The sequence below is a fragment of the Vidua chalybeata genome, chromosome 1 (assembly GCF_026979565.1).
Source record: "Vidua chalybeata isolate OUT-0048 chromosome 1, bVidCha1 merged haplotype, whole genome shotgun sequence".
Lineage (NCBI taxonomy): Eukaryota > Metazoa > Chordata > Aves > Passeriformes > Viduidae > Vidua > Vidua chalybeata.
Window position 1 is genome coordinate 138215017 of NC_071530.1, and position 14356 is coordinate 138229372.

General features: G+C 42.2%; 1 protein-coding gene across 6 annotated transcripts in view; it reads right to left on the minus strand.

The window, feature by feature from the left end:
• Window positions 1–13661, minus strand: part of TRPS1 (transcriptional repressor GATA binding 1) — a 214197-nt gene extending 200536 nt beyond the window's left edge. For all 6 annotated transcript variants that reach the window (XR_008430109.1, XM_053938816.1, XM_053938811.1 and 3 more), the window contains exon 1: window positions 13497–13661. The gene's annotated coding sequence lies outside the window, so the exon portion shown is untranslated. The remainder of the gene's footprint in view (window positions 1–13496) is intronic.
• Between the last annotated feature and the right edge of the window lie 695 nt (window positions 13662–14356).

Consider the following 14356-nt stretch of genomic DNA (forward strand, 5'->3'; position numbering starts at 1 on the left):
TCTATAAAGTAAACATTAACTTCTGTTTTTTTTCTATGTGCATATTCCATCATGAGAAGATGATAACCAAAAAATTACCAGGCAAGTTCAGCAGAGGGTTCCTATACCTTATTCCCCCTAACAAAGAGGTAAGATGTGCCCAGATTCCCTTTCTTTTCCTTACTGCCAGCTCTAGTAAGACAGTTCGTACTATTCCCTAAAAGTTGACAGAAGAGATTTAAAATCATATTGAAAATCTCTTCCCCAAGGAGGCAACGAGTTCATTGCAATAAGGGAGCTTTAAGGATGAGGGGACCCCTATACTAACAACATCCTATCCATATGAAGGCAAAAGCAGGCAACAGCTTTTCCTCAGACCAACTCTCCCAAGGAAGCAAATGCAAGCTCTGCGCAAGTAAGGAATGCAAAAGTGTAAACTTTATCATCTCTTTTAAATAAACTCCAAAATTGAATAACTATCAAACAAATTGAAAAAGACCAGGAAGGTGACAAATTAAAAGAACAAATCAACATATTTCTCTAACCAGCAAATGTTTAATTCAAGCACATTCTTCTTCCAAACAAGATGCCTGTGAGTGTTTTGATGGCTGCTCATAATCAAATGTGTCACTTGCAAAATTACAGTGTTCGAGAAGGGCAACCAAAAATGGTTTTTGCTAGAAGTATGTCACAAGCATGTCTTTTAGTTACCTCAGAATTGCACACAACTTCGCTCCATTCCTTTGCACTGGCTGCATGCGGGTTGCTTCATAGAAGTATAACTGCAGTAATCTGCTTGACAGTAAACAGTAATCAGTAAACACTATTTACTGAGCAGATACGTGTCCCTGCTACTCCTTCAGTTTACCTACCCTCCATCTCTGTCTTCCACTCTCAATCCCCTTGCCCTCAGAAATTCTAGAGGGCAAAATAAATAAATACAGGTAGTGAAACAGTGAAATCCCATAGCTGGGAAGGTTTTCCTCTCTGAATGGACAAATTCTTAACTCCATGCAGCTCCAGACATTGAAGGATTAGATCCTAACCAGGGAAAACACAGGAAAATGGTAATAAATATTGCATGGTAATCCACAGGAACTTTGGTCCCAATGTGATTTTTCTACAGTCCTACAAAAAAAACAGCATTACAACATCCATAATCTCAGCTCGTATATCAGAGCACTTTCTCTGATATACTTTCTCTCCTTGCCCTTTCTTCTTTCATGTAGTGCATTTTCTACGAAAATTGACTTTTTCTGCAAAAGTAAAGTCAATGCAGTCCCATTCCAGACTGAAAGCAGCACAGCAACTCTGTGAAAACTACCACAGACCATCGCACTGCACAGATACAGGTGAGGAGTGAAGGGTTTATGGCAGCATTACTCTGGTAGGGACTAATCTGAAATTCCTTCTGACAAAAAAAATCACAGTTTGCTGGAGAGAAAAAATAAATAAATTGTGTTCATGTGTAGTAAGAGCACTTAATGTCATAGTGGATTTTACAATATCTTAGTTCTCTTTCTATTCAGGCATATGTCTTTTTGGCAATAAATTCTGAAGACCCAAGAAGGTAAAACCTGCCTAACCATGAGTCTCACTCACCCGATTAAAATAAATTCCACAGCTGCTGTTTCTTTCTCCTGTAACTATTTTTTAAGCTCCTTCCCACTGACAACTAGCCACTGTCATGCACCACTATGGATGCAAAAATCTTTTAAAATGTCAGCTTTTCAGATGCTTAATTTTGTCCTATTCAGGTAAAACGTTTTGCAGCATAAAGTTCAGCAGAACTGCCAGGTCATCTTTCTTAGTAAAGATTTTCACATGCACAAAAAACTGAGGAAGGACTGAAGAAAAAAAAAAACCTAGATAAACGTTTTAAAATGTTTCTTAGATAATGCAGTACCACAACAAATCTCCAAGGAAAGTTAAGCTGAGACTGCCATGAACACCAAATAAATCTGCACCACTGGGATATTTAAGGTCCAATAAATCTTACTTTCCAGTGTTTTAAAGCCCCAGAAGATAGTCTTGCGGCTCTAGACTCTGTCTGCCTACAAGCTATCAACTCAGACATGCCATTTGTGAGAAATATTTTCAGAATATATTAATGTTTGTTGAACTACCAAATTATGAAAACTTTTATTAAAAAAAAAAGAACAAACCACAAACACATATACACATATATAAAAACCAACCAAACAAGTTACTTTCTTCTGTTTGTATGATAATGCTCAAGAAAGTTGGTCAAAAATGCCCATATTTCCAATTCAAATTATTATTAATTTTTCAACTATCTTTTGTTGCAGTTAAAAATATAAAGCCAACAACTAATTGTAAAAAAATAAAATGCAAAACCATAAAATTCCTCACAGAAGAGCCAAGGGTTAACATCAACCTAAGAAATCACACATTGTGCAATTTATTTGATATTGTTAAAAATACTAACTGCTGAAAAAAAAATCAGATGTTATAAAATGCACTAAAAAAGCATTTTATGTACTATGCTGCAACTGTCTGCAGTTTGGTTATCCCGAAAGCACATTTTGTGGATTACCAAAGTCACTGCTTCCCTTGGCCTGATGGCACATTCTGATGGCATGGCACGCAACCTTGTGAGGGCATTAGAGCCTGCTTCCATAGAAATGTGCTTGTCACACCAGACCTTCAGACCCTATTTCTATACTGCTGTCCTTCACTTTACAAGCCTTTCACAGAGAAGATGGCGAGGATAAGATAAAAGCATGCCCGTGAAGCCAGTGAGAGGCAGCAGGGCTCATAAGCAGGTGCACTTCCTAAACCTACTTTTACTTTTCATTCCCCTTTGGGAAATGAACTGTTTTCCAACCACACTAATCATTTTTAAAGGTGACAGACCAACTGTGGTCCTGATGGAGGGGATCTTCATGCAGTGAAATACTCCTTTGACCATCCTGAGTGGGGCAACAGAAAAGCAAGGTGGCGCCTTACAAAATATTGTTACTGTGTCCTTAGTCCAGAGAACTGCTGTAACCTACTAAACTCTAGTAAGTGTAACAAGAAGCCCTAAAAATCACTTCCCTCTCAGTAAGCTGCAACAGAATTAGAGGTTGCCCAATGAGGACTGGATCTTACTCTAGATAAAGCCACGAGAAGTTTTGTCCCTTCCAAGTACAGGGGCAGATCAGAGCCATAATCAGAGGGTTTAATCAATCTTTGGTAGTATCTAAGTTTCCACCAGGTTGACAAACAAAGCAGGTTAGATTCACTTTTCCAAAAATCATTTGCCAAAAAAAAAAAAAAAATCCTAAACATTAAAAAAAAAAAATCAAGTTGTGCTAACCTTTGTTTTTCTGCTAGCAAACCTCATGTCACAAACAACTGAAAGGCCATGATGCAAAATGTATTATTGCCTAGATTTGTAAATTTTTCCAGGAGTTGTAATACCCTGCATTTGATGACATCATGAAACTAGCAAGTAAAAGTTGGTTTTCAATTTGTTCTACTTTTCCCTCATTAGTGTCTGTGTCAGAAACAGAATAAGAACCCTCATTAAGTCACATTAAATTCTTTAAACTCATTAAGGGCTCAGAAAAAGAACAATACAAACACTGGTGTTTTTGTAAAAAAATTATGCAACACAGATGGACTTCCATGTCCATGTATTTTTAGAATGGATGTATGTGCACTGGGCAGCCAAAGAGAGCGCTCTGCATGAGCAAGAAACAGTAACAGAGGCAGAGCATACCTTACATATGACAGAATGACACCTAGATAGAAATGAATTATGCACGATCACTTCTGAGCTGATATTGATGAGGCACTTCACACTTTGGATCCTGAGTTCCAGCAGAGCTGGAGCCAGTGCCATACTCCACACAACTTTTCAACTAATGATTCTTTGGGACTTTCTACAGGGAAAAGGCAACCTTGAGGGCCACACAGCCAGCAGCAATCAAGTGGCAATCAAACTTTTTGTCCATGGACTACTTTGATTGCAGCTTCTGTAGCCCAACATACTATCTGATTGCAGTTGAAGATATATCTACTACTCATGCATATGGACTTACACATAAGATACAGGTGTGTGCAGAGTTTCAACAGTCTTGGAGAATATCTATGGGTGTGCAAATGTTGGGTATTTGTTAGAAGATTTATTGTAGCTGAATGACTCAGATATATGCTGTTGATAACTTCTGATCTTACCCCCCATAAGACTGGAAATATGAGCTCAATGCCACAAAATTATTTACATTCCTACAGTATGCTCAAACAACTATTACAGGATTAATTTAATCCATTACATTATTTTTTTTTTCATGATAGATGTAAAATGCAAATAGGAGTTTAGTTCTAAAGAAAACTCCAGATCTGAGGAACATAAAAGGAGACTAATTGGATGGCATAAATTTCAGATGTCTGTAGCAGGCCACAGAAAAAAAAAAGTGTACACAGTAGATGGGAGACATGAGTTAATATTTCCTCCTTCCTACCACTGTAACAGCTGAAATGAGAGGTGGGAATTTTACTGAGGGCCCACAGATTTCAGCCTCCAGAGCTGGGTGCCCAGGCAGCATGGGCAGGCAGTCTCTGTTCAACAGCTCTCCTCTCCCATTGCTCCAGCAGAGGCAGACACTGCTTACCTGCAAGGCACATGGTATGGCTAATCTATTTTCACAAGCTTTTCCCTCAGGTATTTGGGGCAAGGTTTAGTTTATTAATTGTGTGTGTGCATGTGTGTCCATATCTATTAGTGCACGAGGAAAAGGCTCAGCAATGATCAATGTGTATTGCATTTTTGGTCTGTACTCTGTAACTGCAACTGGCCAACGTCTGCTGAGTGTATTTAATACACCTAATACTGAGAACTCTAAATAGAAAAGCAAACTACGTTCAGGTTAGGAAAGTGGAGTTACCTTTCTTTCATTAACTGAACTCATGAAGCAAAGTTTCACCTGCATAATAAGTTTTTATGTTCCACATCTCACAGCTTCTGCCTGAAGAGTGGTATGTGAGAAAGTCAAGAAGACTCGTGTGTTGGTAACACTGAAACCCTTCACCCCCAAAGAAAATTACTTTATCCTAACTCATTTAATTTTCATTAAACCACATCTGAATATAGGAATTTTAGGCAATACTTAACTTCAGTATCTACTTCAAACATTTTTAGGTAAGTTGAGATTTTTTTTTTTTTTTAATAGTCCCTGTAATGTCACTGGGATATCCAAAAGCAGTCTGTAAGGTATTGGGCTAGGCAGACCATGCCATTTTTTTCCCTTCTTTTTAATTAACTACTAGCAAATATTCCCTTGTGCCTTTTTTTTTTTTTTTTGGTGACCCACCAACCTGTATGTTTAATTTTTTAAGTTTCAGTATGTACCGCAGACTGCAGACTTTGCAAAGTAGGTCAGGAATACCCCAAAGGATACACATTTGAAGGCTACAGATAGCAGAACACACCATTTACGGCTTTGTATATACACATACATACACATTCTATATAATATAGGTAGATAGATTCAATGATTTAAACACACTACATCTATACTGTATGTTTCAAAAGCATTCAGATATTTACACTGTTAGATCACCACTCATTTTAGACCCACTCTAGTGCCAGCTGCCAAAAAAAAAAGGTATACAAATCAAAATATGGTACCTTTGTTCAAACAATACTGCTGTTCATTATATAATAGAAACTGTCATGCTTAATCTTCCAGGAACCAAGAACTGGTACATTCTTGGATAAGAGGTGGCTTGAAATGGTTTGAGGCAAAACTGAAGTGCACTGTCTAAGTAAATCGTGCTGAGAAACATTAACTGCATTGATGATTTTTAGCATCATCTTTTACAGGCGTTTTTCCCCAAATCTATTAGTAAACTAAAAATGCTGGAAAATTTTCAAAATACAGAGAGATGAACAAACCAGCTATTTTTCTGTAACATTTTTACAGTATCAAATTATACATTCCCTCTTGCATTGTCAGCCTTGCTAAGTGTAATGGGTGATCTGAAAAGGATGCTTGAGAATAGACACCATGAAGAAGTAAAACGTGCCTATAAAAATTAGAGGTTGACTTTGAAAATACACCAAAGCCTAACTTCTCCTTGAGTGCTCTCAGTATTGTCCAAGTATCCCAATGCCTCCTGTGGGTACTAAGCTACGGGCCATGATTTTCATTTTCCATCAGAGATGAAAAATTGCTACAAGGAGCATTCAAAAATATGTCTACGGCATGATATAGAGAAATACAGAATAAAATGGTAAAAGTGCCTTAAATTCTTCAGAGTTGGACACTTTTTAAATCATATATCATCCTGGGAAATTGATAAATTATAAATACCTGCACTTCACTTATTGAGGAAAATCTCTTTTACAGCATTACTACTCCAGGACTTCTTCAGATTTTTAAGTATTTTACAATTTCATCTTAAACAACGTGGATTAGAGAGTATTCATCAGGCAGACACAGTCTTACTTACAGACAGACACACACAACTCTGCAGAGGCCAATCCTGCAGCTTTTACTGAATCCAAAAGTCCCCCCGATGACAGTGAGTATTTTTCAAGAATGAGAACTGCAGGATCAGGCCCCAAAAGTGCTTATGAAGATGAGATGTTACTTCAACAGATTGAATGTTAGATTAAATATAAAGATTGGGGCAAGACAAGTCTGGGGTTTAAACCCTAGGGAGGATTGACATTTAAAGTGTTGCCACTGAATTATAGCTCTCCACATTGGGTGGGGTAACCTCCTACTGGGTGGAGTGTCTCCCCTAAAGGAAGGGAAAACTGGCACAAGCCAACTCAGTCTTTGAACGATTTTCCTACTTGCCAACTTATGAAGTCGTCCTGACGTCAACTTCGTCAAGGAAGTCTATTGCCCAACTTCATCTTTTACTGTAGAAAGTTTACTTGTGCTCAAAACCCCAGCAGATGTAGAAAAGAAATTAAGGAAAACAGATAGAAAACCCTGAACAAAATAAAGAATTGAGGAAAAAATGTGTTGACTGGATTTTACGGTTATTTTTAAAAATCCTTTTGTTGGGTTTTCTTGTTTCAAATATCAAGTTAATACAAATAGATACAGATCACTCGAAACTATTACTAAACATATTTTAAAATCTCGTTTAGCTTTAAGACAAGGGGTGGAGAACACACAGAAAGTGGACACTCTGAAAGATAAGATCTCTTATGTGTTCTGCAATGGCTAGTTAGTATCTTCCTAAGCAGCGTCACTAACAGGTGTAAAACACAGTCATACTAGGAAAATAATATTCATTGAACAGCCATCAAAGATATGTTTAACATATTATTTCTCTCTGAATCAAAATAAATTGTTTCTCTGAAAGAAGGAGTCAGGTGCTGGACAAGGCAGAAGGAATGCTGGGGGGAATAAAATTGAAATAAAATATAACAAAACAGAAAAAAAAAAAACAAAAAACAAAACAAAACAAAACAAAACAAACAAAACAAAAAAAAAAAAAAAAAAAAAAAAAAAAAGATAAAGCACCTCAAAGTGCCCATGGGGGGAAAAAAAGTAAAAATCAGAAAACAGTTTAAGTTACCATAACCTGAAATGCACCAGCCATCACAAAGAGCAATTGGAGAAATCCAGCAGAGCTCAGCAGGAAAGATTTTTAATAACAGATTGAAAAACAAGAATAAAAATAACTGCATCAACAGGGCCTTTCTTCCTCAGGCCACAAGCCCGTTTTTACTTGATATTTTAAAAAAATGCAGTTTGGCCACTAAAACCAATCCAGAACATTATTAAAAGTTAAAAGCTACCAATTACTTCTGTCTGTTCTTTTAAAGCAAAGTTTGGCATTACGTCAGTTGGTTTAAAGAAAACAAGAAAGAGAGAGAGAAAGAAGGAGAGAAAGTTTCCTGCTTGTATAAATTAAACCACCAGGGAAGGTGTCTAGCCACTTGTAAAGCATTTATTACTGGTTTTTAAAGGGCTAGTAACATTTTAAAAATTAAATATTTTAAAATAAATTTAAAGGAAAAGAGGAAAGATGATCTGAGCCTGGAAAGAAAGCAGACTTATGAGAAATTAGACGTGCATCAACTGCAGCTAAGCAAGTAAAAATTATTATTAGGACTAAACTTTGCAATTCAAAATAATTCTATTTTCAAGGCAAAAAATCTTCTTGTAGCTGCTGTACTCACATACATCCCTTACGAGACGGAAAAGTTCCACCGAACTTTATGGGATGGAACCAAGTGGGTTCTGCAGAAACATCCTACGGAAGCGCCACCTGTGGCAGCGATGCAATTTTATGAAGCTTTTTCTTTCGATAGCTTTACTAAACCCACATACAGAGATCCCCAGCAGGAATAAGACTACTTAGTTAATGCGGCAGGACCATATTAAAAATCACCAATAGAATGATTGGCTAGTTCTGTTAAATTTAAATGTATTTTTCACTGGTGGTGTTATTATAAAATTTTAAAGAACCACTTTAAAGGTACTAGAAAATAAGAATCTGATAGCACAGAACATGAATAAAACATAATGGCTGTTAGTTTCTTACACATAACTGTGCCAGTTCACCTAAATCATAGTCTTCTAAACCCCATGATGCCGAATCACGGGCTCCTCTGACTCCAGACGACACGTCAAGTGGAATGGTGCTCGGTTGTGCAACGCTTTTGGTGTGTGACAAAATGTCCACTGGGGATTTAAATCAAGACTAGGGGAGCTATCCTCCCATTGCTCTGTGTTTCATTTGAGCCTTGGTCTGCATGACAAGAAGTCAGAGTAATATGCCAGCACTTTCCTCGCCTCCCTGTGCTCCTCTGCCCCAGCAGCATTTCTTGTGTTCTGGGCATATATACAACTGGCGAAGGAGCTGCATTCTGGAAGGCCCTTTATTGATTAGGTGCAAAATAACATCAAGGAGTGAATAATAAGCATAATCTGAAAAATGTAGTTGCATGTCTTGCCCTTGTAAACATTTACTATTTAATAGTGTAATTGTACTTTAATCCTTCACATCATCTAATATAACTCTTTGTGCTTTTCTTTTAATTAGCCACACACAATCCGAAAAATAGCAAAGCCCAGAAAGTTTGTACGTACCATAAACACTGAAGTGCAAATAGTTTTAAAATTAGCAAATATTCTCTCTTTGGATACAGGCTTATCTTTTAAAGTCAAAAGAGAACTTCATTGGCACAGGGCAGGAAAAAGAACTCCATAATTCATGACAATATCAAGAAAAAAAGTTCTTCTCCAGAAGGACTGGAAAGGGCACCTTTATTTATCTTCTGGACAGACAAAAATAATAGAACCTAGACCCGATACGCTGTAATTAATGTATCCAAAGGTCAACAGGCAATGGTATTTATACAATAAATGGGTGCAGACTACGCTGGTTATAGTATTAATCACCAGTATTTGAAAATAGCATTGTTTTCTTACTAGGTAAGAACTTGAGAAAGTTTCAGAAACAAAAAAGAAACACTTTTTTTTCCTCATACCTGCCTGCTATTCTTTTTAACCAATTGTTTTTTAAGTCACGAGGTATAATATCTGGGACAAATATATCCAACTTTACAGTTGCCCAGGACTGCCAAAAACAGACCCAGACTACCTCACTAGTTGTGTTGAGGAAGCTAAATTAAGTAAGGGCAAACACCAACTGGAAAGTTGTCAGTTTACTGAATGAATGGCTTCATTTTACACACCAGTGAGAATACCTTAATCTGATTACATTTCTGTTCAAGCCAATACTTTTACTACCAGGTGGCAGTTTGTTGTACTTGAAACTGTATTAAAAATGTAATTTATTTCCACTATACTTTCACCTAACAAAAAGGGTTGTCAGATTCCCAGCCTATCATGCTCAAAAATACTTAACCATAAACTTTCTCACAATGTTATATTTGGTGTTACCCACAAACCTTTATTAAAGCGATACTGCCAGTGTGGCTTCAGTTAAGATCTGAGAATGTTTCTATTAAGATTATTACATGAAAATATTGTCAAGAGTTTGTAAGAAACATAAATATTCATACACATACAGCCCCTCCGGCCTTAGAAGGAAAGTTTCACATAAAAAGAAAAATTTAAATACATACCAAAAGTTGCCTGGTTGTAATTGTATTTTGGGTTTTTTCCTAAATGTCTCTGCTAATTTTTTAACTCTTTCACACTGTAATGTAAAGTAGTTTTATTTCAAAGCAACTGCCTGATAAAGTGCTAAAAGAGGTAATTCGCATGAACAGAAAGTAATTAGTCATTGTTTGCACAATGCTTTGAAAATACAAAACCCAGTGTGTCAACTAGCATTAAAATATAATATGATTGGAATACACAGATTTGACAAGAAACAATTGCATGTCACAGACACTCCAGTCCACAGACAAGAATTAGTATTTCGCTGTTATAAATGCAGTAGACGATATGTGGATAAAAGCATTCTTTACACTCAGCCAGAGCAGGCATGATAGTAGTGTGCACCATGAAAGTTTACTACAAATGCTAGAGAGACATTATAGAAAATAATCCTGCTAGGGCTTCATCAAATGTTAATGAATTTACTCTCACTGATAAAAATGTAAGTCAACCCATAAAGCTACCATATAAATTATACTAAAAATGCATTAAAAACATGAAAGGATAACCTGGCTGCATCGTGTTTGATGCCCAAAGAAGTCTCAGATCTGTGAAGTTGTCATTTACATTCTTTTCCTTTATTAACAGTGCTATGAAATGAAAAAAAAAAAAAAAGCCATACTCTCACAGGCAAAGACTGCTCAGTGTTATTTGGAGTCTGTTTTAGAGGATCACAGGCAATACATGTAAACTTAAAAGCTGATGCAACTTTGCCCTTTACTTACTTTGTTGTGACTATGTATATGCAAAGTTTAAAACAGAGAAAGTTATTATATGCATCCAAAAAAAAAAAAAAAAAGCAATAATCAGACAGAACAGGGTGGATTAGGAACTGACTGTTTTCTCATGTCTAATTTCCCTTGATTTTAAAAAGGTGAAGCAGACTTCTGTTGTCACAGTCTGAGGATAAACTTGCATACAGGCACTAATGCACTACTGAACTTCAGAATCATAAATTCTTTGTGGCAACCTCAGCCAGGTATACATTATTCAAGAGGAAAAAAGAAAAATACTTTTATTTCCCCTTTACAGAGAAAGGTTCCACTTGCTTGGTTTGACCATATTATTAACAGACTTTCATTCAGTGGTTAAAATAGAAAGAAAAAAATCTTTCAAAGTGTTGATATCATTTCCAGACAGTCTTGTCAGCATCACAATTTACAGGAAATAGTTGATGTTCTCACACAAACGGTGTGTTTACTCATAGACCCAGAGTACTTTAAAAAAAAAAAAAAAAAAAAAACAACCTTCACTCTTTTGGAGGTTTTTTTTTTAAATGTCACTCTGGTGGAATATCTGAGAGAGCCGTCTAACCTAACACACAGGTTGTGAACTGAGGCAAACACAGACTGCAGTTCAAAAGACTACTGTAACTTTTATTCTCATTTTGTCCACGTCAGGAACTGGCTCTTACCACTACTTTCCTTCGCTGCCCCTTGCATTTTTAACTCTGGCAGCCTTCTCTAAATGTTCAACTTTTACTAAAACCAACAGGAAAGTAACATGATGCCACCAACATCCACAGGATTCGGTTGCGCATAGTTGAAGACAGCCCGAATGACAAAAAAGTTTGATGGTTTCTTGAGAGACTTTACTGAACTCAAATATAACCTGAGATGCATTAAATTATTGTCTCTTCCCATCAACATTTAAAATGGGCTGCGTAGTGTAAGAGCAATGAAGGAAGCATAGTCTACAGAGCAGCTTACATTTTCTTTACTAGACAATCTTTCCCCCTCGGAAGGGACTTGTCGCCTTGGTTCCCCAAGGGTGCTGGGGTGACCCAGCTTCTGCTCTGCCAGGCAAGGGGCTCACACTGGCGGAGAAGAAGTGATGGAGAAGAGACGTCTCTCTAGCTTATCACTTAGCTTAGTTCAGTCAGTGCACTGGAGAAGTTTGCCATTTGCAGATAGAAAATACAACCGGTCGTGGAAAAAAAAAGATAAAGGAGACTAGCGGGCCCCACTAGAACCCGCGTAGGAGTGCCGGGGTGTCTGAGCGCCGTGATTTGAAGCAGGGAGGCAGATAAACAAAGCCCCCGAAATGTCAAGCCCCCCTCGGGGAGCCTCTCGTGTCGCAGGGCATTGCACAGCGGCCGCAGTCCCCGGGCCAGACCCTGCGCGGCCCCGGATCCACGATCGCCCATCCCGGCCCCGGCCGCGGAGCGCCCACCGCAGCGCAGCCCCTCCAGCGCCGGCCTCGCCTCCATTCATTCCTCCCTTCGGAAAGCCACACGCGGGTGGCTGCAGCGGGGGCAGCCCCCGCCGCAGCCCCGGGCCGGGGGGCGGGGAGGTGAGACGCTCCACGAAGTTGTGGCAGGCAGGGAGAGCCGGACGCGGGGACGCAGCGCTAGCAGTGGGGCTTCGCCTTTAAGAGGGAAAAGTTTTACGTCTCTCTGCCTCTGATTAAAAAAAAAAAAAAAAAAAAAAAAAAAAAAAACACAAACCTAAACAAAAAAAAAAAAAAAATCACCACCACCACTATGTCGCCTGTTACCCTGGTGTGACCGGGAGGGATCCCAAGCCCTCCTCCCGGAGCAGCACCGCTCCGCACTCGGCCTCTCCCGGTGTGTCCCAGGGAAAGGAGAGGGAAAATAGGAAGGGAAAAAAAATTAAAAGGGGGAAAAAAAAAGGAAAAAAAAAAAAAAGAAAAAAGTTTTTCCCAAACTTACTACTCTTCATGATGGTGTCTCTGTGCCCCGCTTGTCATGATCCCCATTAAAACTTCCAGCAGCGGCAGGAGCGGCACGACTGTGCGACTGCAGCCCATCGGATGCGAACCCTCTGTGCTCGTCTTCTACTTCCACCCCCCGCGTCTCCCTTCCCCTCCCCCCGAGCGCCCCGGTGCCGGGGAACCGGCGACCGCGGAGATAAGGCGCGGAGCGGCGCGGAGGGGAGGGCAGAGCAGAGCCGCACCAGCCCGCGGCCGCCGCCGCTCCCCTCCCCGCCTCCGCGCCGGGGGGCTGCTCCCCCTGCCCGCCGCCGCCGCTGAACTTGACCCTCCCGACTCCAGCGGGGCTACCGCCGTTTTGAAGTCGCCAATTTCCAGCCATCACACATGGCTTTGACCCTCCGGCAGGGGGAATGGGGGGCGCGGGGGGTGGGGGGGGGGATGCACCGAGAGAAGCCTGTGAAATCCGAGCAGCCCCCGTTGCCTGGTATTATGCCCACCCACCCGCCGCTTTTGTTGTTGTTGTTGTTGTTATTGTTTTTATTTTGGGGGGGGTATTTTGTGGGGAGGGGGTGCACCCCCGCTGCCCCCCCCGGGCACACGCCACGCTGCCGCGGGCGCCGCGCCCCCGCCCCGCGCGCGCCCCCCCCCCCCGCGCCCGCCGCCGCCGCGCCGCCCCCGCCCGGCCCGCCGGCCGCGGCGCCCTCCCCGCCGCCCCCGCCCGCGCCCCCCCGCGCTTACCTGTTGATTAACCGGCAGCAACAGCCCCGGCAGCCTGGAAGATGGTGGAGCCGCGGCGCGAGCCATGAACCGTCTCCTGCTGCCGGCGGAGTTGGACGCGGATTATGTGGCGGTGGCCGGGGAGTGAGGGGGGGGGGGCGGGGGGCCGCGGCGCCGCTGCCTCCCCCCTCGGCCCCGCTCGGCGGGGAGGGGGCGACGGGCCCGCCGGCGGGCGGTGCGGTGCGGCGCGGGGGCGGGAGCGCGGCGGGCCGGGGGGCGCGGGCCGGGGCACGGCGCGGCGGCCCCGCCGGCAGCGAGGCGGCGGCCTGGGAGCGCGGGGCGGCCGGCGCGTTATCGGGACTGTTATCGCTTGTCAGGACCTCCGTCTCCCCGCATTACGTCAGTTTCAAGACACCAACACTATTAATATCAAAGGAGCCTTCGCGGAGGAAAGCGCCACCCCAGACGGAGCGCCCTTAAAGAGACAGTGCAGGCGGCCCCGCCGCGCGGCCCGCGCCGCCCCCCGCCGCCGCCTCCGCCCGCCGCCGGGCCACGGCCACGGGCAGCGCGGGCCGGGCCCGCTGAGCCGGACGAGCGGAGGGGGCGCGTCGCCCCGCGGCCGCGGGGACTTGCGCTGAGTTGGAGCAGGGATAGCCGCAGGCCACAGGCGCGCCCCCAGCGCGGCCCGCGGGAGGCGGCTGTGCCCGCGGCTGTCACTGGGACCCGCGGCTGCCCTGCGGGATTGGAAACGGTGGCGGCGGAGATAAAAGGCGCGACCCACGCGCGCCAGTAGCTGCCGCCCTCGGGAGACCCCAGCCCTGCTCGGGATGTCCCGCAGAGTTAGTGTCACCTCTCTCCTCCGAGCCCCCCGTTTGTGTGCG